The sequence below is a fragment of the Ascaphus truei genome, chromosome 3 (genome assembly GCF_040206685.1).
Source record: "Ascaphus truei isolate aAscTru1 chromosome 3, aAscTru1.hap1, whole genome shotgun sequence".
Classification (NCBI taxonomy): domain Eukaryota; kingdom Metazoa; phylum Chordata; class Amphibia; order Anura; family Ascaphidae; genus Ascaphus; species Ascaphus truei.
In genome coordinates, this window is record NC_134485.1 from 127,500,416 (window position 1) to 127,513,115 (window position 12,700).

General features: G+C 48.3%; 1 protein-coding gene across 1 annotated transcript in view; it reads right to left on the minus strand.

Annotated features, from left to right (window-relative positions):
- The window catches only part of ACACA (acetyl-CoA carboxylase alpha), a 286,049-nt gene extending 282,614 nt beyond the window's left edge, over positions 1-3,435 (minus strand). Inside the window, exon 1 of the mRNA XM_075589504.1 lies at positions 3,191-3,435. The gene's annotated coding sequence lies outside the window, so the exon portion shown is untranslated. The remainder of the gene's footprint in view (positions 1-3,190) is intronic.
- Between the last annotated feature and the right edge of the window lie 9,265 nt (positions 3,436-12,700).

Here is a 12,700-nt window from a genome sequence, read left to right on the forward strand (position 1 = left end):
ACTCCCAACTGTCACAGGCCCGGCGCAGCAGGGGGAGAGTAAGGGGGCAAGAGAGAGGGGGAGAATGTGAGAGGGAAGAGAAAAGGAAGAGTGAGGGGAGAAGAAAGAATGGGGAGAGTGTGAGGGGGAAAGTGTAAGGGGCAAGAGGGAAGGGGGAAGGGGGGGTGAGTGAGGAGGAAAGGGGAGGAATGTAAGAGAGAGAAGAGAGAGGCGAGTGTAAGGGGGCAAGAGAGAAGGGGTAGGGTGTAGGGGGAAGGGGGGAAGGGAGGAGAGTGTAAGGGGGCAAGAGAGAGGGGGAGAGTGTGAGGGGGCAAGAGAGAGGGGGAGAGTGTGAGGGGGCGAGTGTGAGGGGGCGAGTGTGAGGGGGCGAGTGTGAGGGGGCGAGAGAGAGGGGGAGAGTGTGAGGGGGCAAGAGAGGGGGAGAGTGTGAGGGGGCAAGAGAGAGGGGGAGAGTGTGAGGGGGCAAGAGAGAGGGGGAGAGTGTGAGGGGGCAAGAGAGAGGGGGAGAGTGTGAGGGGGCAAGAGAGAGGCGGAGAGTGTGAGGGGGCAAGAGAGAGGGGGAGAGGGAAGAGTGTGAGGGGGAAAGGGAGGAGAGTGTAAGAGGAAAAGAGAGAGGGGGAGAATGTAAGGGGGCAAGAGAGAAGGGGGAGAGTGTAGGGGAAAGGGGGGACGAGTGTGAGGAGGTAAAGGGAGGTGAATGTAAGAGAAGAAGAGAGAGGGAGAAAGTGTAAGGGGGCAAGAGAAGGGAAGAGTGTGAGAGGGGAAGAGTGCGAGGGGGCAAGAGAAAAGGGGGAGATTGTAGGGGGGAAAGGGAGAAGAGAGGGGGCAAGAGAGAGGGGGAGAATGTAAAGGCAGAGTGTGTGTGTGTGTGTGTGTGTGTGTGTGTGTGTGTGTGTGTGTGTGTGTGTGTGTGTGTGTGTGTGTGTGTGTGTGTGTGTGTGTGTAAGGGGGCAAGAGAGAGGGGGGCAGTGTAAGGGGGCAAGAGAGGGGAAGAGTGCGAGGGGAGAAGAGAGAAGGGGGAGAGTGCGAGGGGGCAAGAGAAAAAGGGGGAGAATGTATGGGGGAAAGTGAGGAGAGAGGGGGCAAGGGGGAGAATGTAAAGGCAGTGTGTGTGTATGTGTGTGTGTATAACGGGGCAAGAGAGGGAAAGAGTGTGAGGGGAGAAGGGGGAGAGTGCGAGGGGGCAAGAGAAAAGGGGGAGATTGTAGGTGGGAAAGGGAGAAGAGAGGGGGAAAATGTAAAGGCAGAGTGTGTGGTGTGTGTGTGTGTAAGGGGGCAAGAGAGAGGGGGAGAGTGTAAAAGGGGAACTGTGTAAGGAGAGGGGAGTATAAGGGTAGGAGAATGTAAGGGGAGGAGAGGGGTAGAGCGCGTAAGGGGGGTAGAGCGCATAAGGGGGGGAAGAGGAAGAGAGCGCAAGGGTGGGACAGAAAGAGGGGGAGTGTGAAAGGGAGGAAGAGAGTGACACCAACGGGAGAGAGGGTTCCTTAACCAATAAAAGGTTGAAAACCGCTGCTCTAAATTGTAAATTCTCAGGAGCAGGGTCCTTGTTACCTACTGTATCTGTTTGTGCTTGTTTATTCTTATTTGCAGGTCATTCTGTTTATGTAATTGATGTCACTCTGTACCCCCAATTGTACCACACAGCAGGATATACACATTTGGGTCTATTTACTGAAGTCTCCCAGATGCAAAAGTAGGGAAAAAGCAGATCCATGTGCATCAAAGCAAAGGAATTGAAAGCAATGGAAGTTTTTCCTTTGCTAAATCTGGTGCAATTCGTTTGCACAGACTTTGCCTCAGGTTTGCTCCAGGAGACTTTAGTAAATAACCCCCATTGCTTGTGTTCTGTTTTTCGTATGACGGGGAAAGGTAGGGTTGCAGACCTCTCCGAGACATGAATGTGCTCACAAGTGGTATTTTTAGTTGCTGTTTCTCTTATGCAAACCTCACTTTCTTTTTAATTTGATGAGACCAACACTAACGATTCAAGGCTCCATGGTGCAAAATCACTGTAAAAGAATTACAACAGATTTATCATTGGCAAAAGCTCAGATGGAATTCCTTTCATTTGATAAATCCAGTGTTCTTTGCACTCTGGAGACTTTAGTCCAAAGCCCCCTTAATCTCCACAGAACTGCAAGGTTTCTGTGATGCCAGGTCCTCCCAGCACTGACTGAGTAATCCAGGAAGTTAAACACATGCTTCAGTGTAGTACAGTGCCTGCACCATGTGCTCTTTAAGGTACTCTATATACCGTACCATAGAAAAGGGCTCACACATGAACATATTTCCTTTATTTACTGAGATTTAAACCCGTCTTCTACCTCATGCACCCATCAGGTCTGGGGTTTCAGGTTGTAAACTCTTTGGGGCAGGGACTCCTTTTCCTAATGTCTACTTTTATGTATGAAGTACGTATTCCTATTATGTCACGTGTGTTACTGCCGTAAAACGCTATGTACATGGATGGTGTTCTATAAAGATATACATACATCATTGTATTTAGTGTTTACTAAATCCAACTCATGTACTTTGCTAAACATTTCTTCTTTGCATCCCTATAACATACACAAAACACACTGAGCACCGTTTCCAAGCAAGCATCCAAACATACATCTGAGCAGCATATACATGCCTTGGGGGGGAAACAGAAAGATTACTCTGAGATTACACCCGGTACATGCACATTTCATGACGCCGTGATCATAAGGCCAAGTAATAAAGTATCATATTGCATAGATGTTGATGTACACAACACTGCACCTGTAAAATTACTCAGCACCTCGTGCTTAACAGATCGTGTCAGTACTTTGTGTTAAATCATCCACTGCTTCTTGCTACTGAAGTAGGTCAATCAGAGATTACATTTGTGTGTAGTATTGTGTAATGTTTCAAGGATCCCTTCTTTAGGTTTGCAAAATGTGTGCACTCCGTTCTAATTAATGCTGGCAATGCAACTGACAGTTTTGTATGAATTGCAAGCATGTTTTTGAATGGAAAAAGGCCAATTGTCAACTGCCTCTGGTTTTAGAGTATGGTAAACATAGAGAATAAACATGACCTGCAGAATATGCTGCAAAACAGTCCTTATCTGCACAGACCGCGTTGCCAACACACTGCAATGCCCCCATCCCTTGCCTTTGATCCCCTGTGCAAAGTGTTGCCTGTAGCGCAACCATACTCAGCTCACCTGTGGGGATTACAGATCAGGAAACCCCTCTGCCCGTCACGATTTGATGTTGAATGAATGAACACGGGCCTCCGCCGGAGGATGCTCGTCAGACGGCTCGGTTCATGCCCCTTCTCTAACCTCCAATCAACAGCACTGCGTGAGCTGACAGCTACATCAGAGGGGTGGCGTGACCAAGGTTATCCCCGAGCTATCCCCAACGAACCCTGCCCCAGGAACCGGCGGGAACATCGGCTCTGATTGGCTGGGGCGCTTGTTGTTGGAACTGTGGGCGCGACCAATCAAAACTGGGCGAGGGGGCGTGGCCCAGCCTGATGGTCCGAGCGGTGTGAGTGAGTCCTCCAGTAGCAGCGGATGGAAGAGGAGGTGGTGGGAGGTGCCGCTCCTGCTGTAGCAATGAAATGATATATGTCATTGCTTACCGAACATACACGGCACACATTGGCTTCACACTGGCCCCCTCCTTCACCCCAATGCTGCTCGCTGACAAAACCAGTCGGGCAGAGAGGTTATTGTAGTTCATTTTTTTCTCCCTTTCCCACTGACGGCTCTTGTTTCATTCATAGACTGTGACTGCTGATTTGCTAAACCACTTCCACACCTAAACCATTGTAAAGGTAGACCTGGGAGACTCATTGTATAGACCTGCAATGTACTGTATACTTCGCCTGTTCTTACCTTGAAACTTGTCAGATAACTCTTCTTTACTTGAGCAATTGGAGAAAATGTAGAAAATTAAGTGTCTCCCGATGAATAAAGAGAATTGTAAGGAGTGGTAATATTATCCCTGCCTTTGAATCACAGTGTCAGCTCTCTGTGAAACGTTGAGTAAGTGTCTTCATTTCCCTGTGTCCCAGGCCCAAAAATTATATTGTGAGCTCTTACTGGGACTGACTGTGCCTTCAAAATGATGTGTACGCTACTGCGTACACTGTCCGTGCTAAATAACAAAAAATATTCTTTAAAAAATTATCCACATTTGCTTTGCCAAGATTTTATAGCAATTCGTGCTCAACATAATTTTGTTTTCTTTACCTGAACTGGAGCTGATCCATTTTTACCCGACCTGTGCGTACTTCCCTGTTTTTCAGGTCTACACCCCGATTTTCTACTGGGCAACAATACTTGATATTTACTAACATTAGCTATAAATAGAAAATACACATAATTCTAGATATATTTATAGCCTGGTCCCCCATTTGTCCCCTTGCCTTCAGAAAGGCAGCAGAGGCTGGGGAGAGTGCGGGGAGGTGTGCAGTTGCGTCCGGAGGGGCGCTGCGGGTGGTGAAGGGGTGACCGGGTCGCCGGCGGCTCCCTTCACAGGGAGCCGCCATCTAGTATTGTCCACGCATGCGCGAGATGGTGCGCATGCCCAGAAGTAAGTTGAGGTGGCCATTACCTGCATGCGCAGTGCGGGTGGTGGCCATGTTTGTACTCCCCGCGCATGCGCAGAGCACCGGATGGCGGTGGCCATCTTGCCAAGGGACTCTGCAGGGGGAACTACACTCCCCAAAATGCTGTAGGGGAATGATCAAGTGGCATGGCGCAGCCAGTAAGGCTGCTGCATTAGCTGACAGGACAGTTGGTGTGGGTTAGGACAGTTGGAGACAGAGCCAGGACAGAGAAAGGGACGGTAGGGTCTGGGTGTCAGTGGCACCCAGACTAGGTCAGATTAACCCCCTTAGGTCCAAGATAGCCCCCAATCACCTAATCAGATTGTGGCTGCTACAGGGAAACCCCTAGCTATGGACATTTCATCATTAACTGTATATAGTTAGTGTATAGTGCCATTGAAGATGCCATGTTGTGTAGCATAGCCTGCGGTCTGGGACCAGATCCAGGCATACATCATTAAAGATTTTTATTGGGACAAACTCCAGCGGGAAACCCCTCCAGAGGCAACCGTCTGCAGATCAAAGCGGGAGAGGATTCGTCCGAGCGGGGCGTGGGACCACGTCGCGGATCCAGGGACTCAGCGGCTCGGTTGACCTGGTCTGGACTGAGACCAGGGAGGTATTATATACATGTGCACGAACAGCCCAGCACACTGTGGGTAGCGCTATCCCACACGTGCTCTTTGGGGAAGGACTGCTCTGTGGACTCTAACAGGTTGAGTGCCCAGACACTCCAGAACTTTGGGGGGTTCCGCCAGGGAGGTGTTACTTTGGGAGATAGAATATTGTATGGCCATATACATATTGTTGTGTCTTGCTATGTGTCAGTAAATACTGTCGTTATATACCCAGTTGTGTGTGTGTGAAATTACTGTCTGCATCCTCCTCTAGGTTAATGGTCGAGAGGCTAAGCTCTTATTATGAGTTGCTGTCTCTCTGCTCCCATTCTGCTTGGCGGAGACTGGCCCTACATTTTGACTTTATTGGTCCTCATCTCATGAAGTTCATGGACACTAAAAAGAGAGCTTGGGATGCACTTCTCCCTTTTCTGCTGTTTGTGGTACGAGAGGTTCCCCAAGCCTCCAACAGTGTTCTCCCCATTTGAGCTCCTATGTGGACACCAACCACGTGGTATTCTAGACCTCCAAAAGGAATCCTGGGAGGAGCGCTCCCCCTCAAAGAATGCCCTCCAATACGTGATAGACCTTAGAAACTGTCTAGACATGGTAGGTCGCTTTACTAAGGAAAATATTAGGTCTGCTCAAGGACATCAAGAGAGACGTTATAACCAAAATGCTCGTATGAGCTTTTTCCAATCTGGGGACCAAGTGATGTTTCTATTACAGTACCTACTTCTGAAAGCTAACTCTTAGCAAAGTAGCAGGGTATTACCGACGCTTTATATGTAATTTTTCAGAGATTACAGCACCACTAACAGATCTTACAAAAAAGAGTGCCGCGACCCAAGTGAGGTGGTATAGGGAGTCTAAAGAGCATTCTATGTACTAAAGAAGTGCCAAACAGAGGGCCAAGTCCTTAGGAGCCCACATTTTTATGAGCCCTTTATAATAGAAACAGGAGCCTCAGAAGTAGGACTGGTTCTATCCCAAAATTTGAGGGCCTAGAACACCCTATCGTATTTATCATCTGGAAGGTAAGGTACTAGCTCGACCTGGTTTTCACTAAAAACTTCTCCGATTTCTCCATTTCCCCTTTTCCTCTCTGACCATCACCTCATCTCATTCTCTCTCTCTCTCTCTCTCGCTTCTCCCCTTCTGCACTCAATCTACCCCTCGGTTCATCAGAAACCTGCGCTCTATTAACCTACCAGACTTTGAGTCCACTTTACACTCCTCCCTCTCCTCTCTCAGCTTTGCTACAGACCCTGACAACCTGGTCAGGAACTATAACTCTGCCTTATCTTCCTCTCTTGATTTACATGCCCCGCTTTCTCTCTGCCGTCCTCGCCCTTCTAACCCCAGACCCTGCCTAAATTCTCACACACGCATGCTGCGTTCCTCAACTCGTTCCTCTGAACGCCTCTGGAGGAAATCTCACACACTCACAGACTTCCTTCACTACAAATTTATGCTATCCTGTTTCAACTCTGCCCTCTCGCAAGCTAAACACGTCTACTTTTCTTCTCTAATCAACACACACAAGTCTAACCCACGCCGACTCTTCTCTGTCTTTGACTCTCTACTCAAACCACCCTCAGCTGCCTCTTCTTCCTCCATCTCAGCTCAGGACTTTGCTGAGTATTTTAAGGAAAAGATGGAATCCATACGCCAGAAAATCCCCTCTGTTTCTTCCTCCCATCCTACACCTCTTCCTGACTCTGCTCCTGTCTTCCTTGACTCTTTTTCCACTGTCTCAGAGGAGGATGTGCCATTGTTGATCTCCTCTTCTCCCTCTACCACTTGCTGTCTTGACCCCATTCCCTCCCATCTCCTAAAACCTCTTGGTCCTACTATGATCCCTACGCTCACACACATTTTGATCTCCTCCCTCTACTCTGGTACCTTTTCCTCCTCCTTCAAACATGCAACAGTTATACCATTACTCAAAAACAGCAAGCTTGACCTTACCTGTCTTTCTAACTATCAACCTGTCTCCCTCCTGCCTTTTGCCTCTAAACTCCTTGAACGTCTTGTATTCTCTCGTTTGCTCCATTTTCTCAACACCTATTCTCTTCTAGACCCTCTACAATCTGGCTTCCGCACTGCTCACTCCATGGAAACAGCCCTCACTAAAATAACTGATGACCTCCATGCTGCCAAAGACAGAGGTTATTACACTCTGCTCATATTGCTCGACCTCTCTGCAGCATTTGACACCGTGGACAACCCTCTTCTCCTTCACATTCCCCATACTCTTGATATTCGGAACAAAGCTCTATCCTGGATCTCCTCTTACCTCTCCCATTGTACTTTCAGTGTCTCTTCTGCTAACATCTCTTCCTCCTCTATTGATCTCTCTGTGGGGGTACCCCCAGGGCTCCATCCTGGGACCTCTTTTCTTTTCTCTGTACACACTCTCTCTAGGTGACTGTAACAGGGGACTTATCCCTGTTCACAAATGTGCCTCTAATCCAGCAGTGTGGTGGTTAACTGCTGGTAGGCAATTAACTAACACCACCTAGCTGATTACAGGGGTTAGAAAAAGCCTGCCTCTGAGACAGGAAGTGAGATTCCTTAGTCCACAAATGGGCTGAACCAAGGAAGGACAGATGTCTTGAGCGGCAAGCTGACAACAAGACAAAGGGGACAAGATTCTAAACCTGGAGCCTGACATTGCCTTAGCACACAAGGGTTTGGATCCAAGAGAGCAGAGAAGCTTCCCCTACAGCAACCCAGCTAACAGATAAGACTTTTCTTATAAGACTATTATATATGTCTATCTATATATATATAAATGTCTCTATGATTTGGGCTGGTGAATCGCTGGGCTAACCACGCAGTTAAAGAGAACTGGATCACAAGTGTACATATACTCCAGAGTAGAGCGGATTTTGTTTGCTGATTTACATGTTTGCTGTGTTTAAAGCAACAGGCGCAATAAAGCCTTATTTTAATTTCACCTTAAAACAGTCTCCATTGCGTACCTCTGAACACATCTCTTACAGTGACCTAATCACATCTCTTGGGTTTAAATATCACCTGTATGCTGACGACACACAAATGTACTTTTCAACCCCCAACCTTACACCTGCTGTACAAACCAAAGTTTCTGAATGTCTCTCTGCTATATCATCCTGGATGGCCCTCCGCTGCCTTAAACTCAACATGGCAAAAACAGAGCTCCTTATACTTCCTCCCAAACCTGGCCCTACTACCTTCTTCCACATTACAGTTGGAAGTACGATCATTCACCCAGTAGCTCAAGTACGCTGCTTAGGGGTCACACTTGACTCCTCTCTCACATTCAAAATGTTTCTAAAACCTGTCGCTTCTTCCTCCGTAATATCATAAAGATACGCCTGTTCCTCTGTTGCTCGACTGCTAAAACTCTGACTCAGGCCCTCATTCTCTTCCGTCTTGATTACTGTAACCTCCTGCTGTCCGACCTTCCTGCCTCTCACCTGTCTCCCTTACAATCTATCCTTAACGCTGCTGCCAGAATCGCTCTGCACTTTCCTAAATCTGTCTCCGCGTCTCCCCTCCTGAAATCCCTTTCCTGGCTTCCGATCAAATCCCGCATCTCACACTCAATTCTCCTCCTCACTTTTAAAGCTTTACACTCTTTTACCCTTCCTTACATATCAGCCCTAATTTCTCGTTATGCACCATCCCGACTCTTGCGTTCTTCTCAAGGATGTCTTCTTTCTACCCCCTTTGTATCTAAAGCCCCCTCCCGCCTTAAACCTTTTTCACTGACTGCCACGCACCTCTGGAATGCCCTTCCCCTTAATACCCAACTAGCACCCTCTCTATGCACCTTTAAGACCCACCTTAAGACACACTTGCTTAAAGAAGCATATGAATAGCACTGTGGAAAATACTAGACACATGATACATAAATCTTGGCCCCCTGCAGATGCACTTACCAGAATGCCCTCCTACTGTCTCTGTACGTTCTCCCTACCTACCAATTAGATTGTAAGCTCCTTGGAGCAGGGGCTCCTCTTCCTTAATGTTACTTTTATGTCTGAAGCACTTATTCCCATGACCTGTTATTTATATTATCTGTTATTTATTTGATTACCCCGTGTATTACTACTGTGAAGTGCTATGTACATTAATGGCGCTATATAAATAAAGACATACAATACAATGTGAGCTATTCCGTTATCGAAAAGGAGTGCCTCGACGTAAAATGGGCAATTGGGACTGTCACGGGAGACCAGGTACTTTTTACACCATTTGCATATTACCGGGATCATTCATTAGGCAGAACAAGATAGTAAAAACAAATTGCTTTTATTTTGGTAAACTCGCGTACAACAGTTAAAATACACTTACAGGGGGTCTGGGGGGAAATCTAGGCTTTCCTAGGTGCAGTGTGCCCGCTTGGATGAGCTTACCCTGACCGGAATATACACCTGGTTCTCCTGGTCCTCTTTTCGGCTTCAATTCCTAGCCGCGACCGCTCCATTCGATTTTGAGAACTTTTGCGCAAAAGACGGAACTTAGTCTCTGCGAGGCAAACTTTTCAGGCGTTAAAATGAAGCTGGTTGCTTTGCCATCTCGAACAGAGCAACTTAGAATAGCCCACCTTAGCTTCATTGACTCAGATCATTGATTGGCTTGGATGGACTTGCTCCCTCTCTTGGTCAGCACCTTACATACACTCCGCTGGGCTATCCCTAGAATGGAGGGGGAAGGAGCAGCCAATCGAAGCGTTGGAATTCCTCCCTGTCAGCCAATAGAAAGAGGGGCTCATCCCCGTCTGACGTCAGAGGAGTAGGCGTGCCCAGCAGGCTCGACAAGCCAGGTGCGCGGGAAATATGATTGTAGCCAAAGGGAGAGCAGACTCTGGCTGCTTCCTCCTTGGCTAACTCATTGCCACCTGCGGGGCCGGCTCCACCAAGTCTGGAACTACAAAAGGTGTCCCCATGGGGTGCCCTTTGTAGTCCGGACCTGGCCATTCGCCCTTCCCTCACCCACCAAACATTTTCACACCTCTGGACATCCTCTCCTCATTGAACTATGGACCCTTTGCAGACTTGCTGGCACCTCAACTGGATGCCCGGGCAAGCTGCATAGAGCCTTATAAGAAATATATCAAACATAATAAATCATACTTTTAATACATGGGGACATTGGAGAGACTCATGACTGTAAGGGACTTAGGACTGGGATATCGGGGCTCAAAACTCAGGAGTCTGGGGGACGCTGGACAGCCCCGGTGTAATTCTACTTCTACTACCAGTAAATAGTGCCTGCACGCCAGGTAGAATGAAGGTACTACCAGTAGCTCTAGACCCCGAACTCCTGCAAACAAAATAATTGCATTCTTACTCAAATATCCTACCTAAAACTTACACACAGCAAGTTTCATGAGTCTGGGGTAAAGGGAACATGGAAAGTGGAAAAGCAGGTGTCACTTTAACTTTACATACATTGATACCTGGCCCCTAGCTTATAGTGCTTGATAGCTGCTTGGAACCCAAGGGCAACCAGATGGCTTAACCTTTCTTATGAAGCCTGGTTACCCTTGCCCGTCACAGGGGCATTGAAGCATTGTGTAGTGGGGGTTCACGTTGCCTGGTCATGGACCACGCACCCTTAAAATGGCTAAATACCATGAAGGACACGAATCCTAGGTTATCTCGATTATATATGGCCCTCCAACCCTGCTCCTTTCACATCCAGCATAGGCCTGGGAAGGAGCATGCAAATGCAGATTTTATGTCACGAGAAGGAGTGGAGAGTCGTGCTTCAGCCATGTGGGGCTCCAGCCACACACAAACAAAGGAGGAATGTGACAGGTTGAAGTCACTACGTGATAGCTATGCCTGGAAAACATACGTCTGACTGCTGCAACCAGCAATCAGAGAGTTAACCCAGTCAGAGTTTACCTGGGCAATTAGGCCTTAATTGAATGTACCTGTCAGGCAGCTTTGTACAAATTCAACTGCTAGTAGTAGGTGTCTCTCTCTGTCTCCAGATCTAACACTGAGAAGGAGGCCACTCACACAGGGTCTGCCTGCAACCTGGGTCTTAAATGTAAGCAGTTTGAACTATTCGTGATTGTTGTCACTTATGAACTGTATTTAGGGTTGCCAGATGTCCGGTTTTGAACCAGACAGCCTGGTATTTTGCCTTTGCGTCCGGTATAAAATGAGAGATAATACTTGAGATGTATGTGTCCGGTATTACCTCTCCGAACGTGTGGTGCCGGGACAAGCATTCCGGTGGCTGTGGGGGGCTCTGCAGCCAGTCAGGGCAGTTGCCACCAGGCCCAGCTCTTCCCCAGCTGTCTGTCCCATGCCAAGGCGTCTGATACTGATGCGCGCCGGGCCTCTCTGACGTCGGTGGGCACCGGAAGTCAGCCAGGCTCAGCTTCCGGCATGAGAGGGAGGCCCGGGGCGCATCAGCATCAGACGCCTCGGCGTGGACAGATAGTAGAGGGAGAAACCTGCAACTGGGGGAGAGCCAGGCCTGGCGGCAACTGCTCTGACCAGCCTCCGGCCCCCAACAGCCACCGATCCATCCCCCTGCAGCCACCGGTCCCCCCATCCCTCATCCACAGCCACCAGGCTCGGCCTGAGACCCAGGAGAGGAGGGAGGCTGACCTGGAGCCTTACCCCATGCAGGGAGCCCCATTGCCTAGTCCATTAGATGATGAGATATGCAGATGTGTTTGGAGCCTGAAGCACTATCTGGGGAGGATGGAGGAATAACCTCAGGTATGTTGAGCTGTGCGTTGAGGCAGTGCCGGGGTCTGAAGCTGTCTCCGAGGTAGGGCCGGACCCCGAAGCAGTATGTGTAGAGCAGATGGAGGTAAATGCTAGTATAGTCCCCGAGATAGAGGGATGGCTGACACCAGTCGTGTCCCACCAAGGCCGACAGGGAGGGGACCCATGAGGAAGTCACTGAAGGAGTGGAGGAGGAACAGATGCACTGTGGAATCAAGACTGCATGTGGGCAGAGCCGTGCGGAGGGTGAACAGAGCCAATTATCCGTGTCCCTGACCATACACCTGTGTCAGTCCTAGTGGAGCCAGAACCTGAGGTGGAGGGAATGTCTGAGCTTCCTCCGTGGAGAATGTGTTGGGGTTTGAGATGGAGGGAAGGTCTGAAATGCCCAAGGCAAATCTGAATTTTCTATGTATTGGAGGAGGGGGGAGGGGGTGTATTTTTAAAATGTATTAAGGGTCTATTTTTATATGTTTTGGGGGTGTATTTTTTTATGTATTGGGGGGTGGTGTATTATGTATTGGTGGGCGGATGTATTGGGGGTTGTCACGGGAGACCAGGTATTTACACCTTTTTACCAAGATCATTCACTGAGCAAAACAAGTTAGTAAAACAAATTGTCATTTATTTCATGGAAACAGACATACACACATTTGATTACAAAATACAGAAGAAAACACACTTACTGGGGTCTAGGCTTAAAAATTAGACTTTCCTAGGTAAAATAGAACAAAAAACAAAGTTTTTAGGTTGACC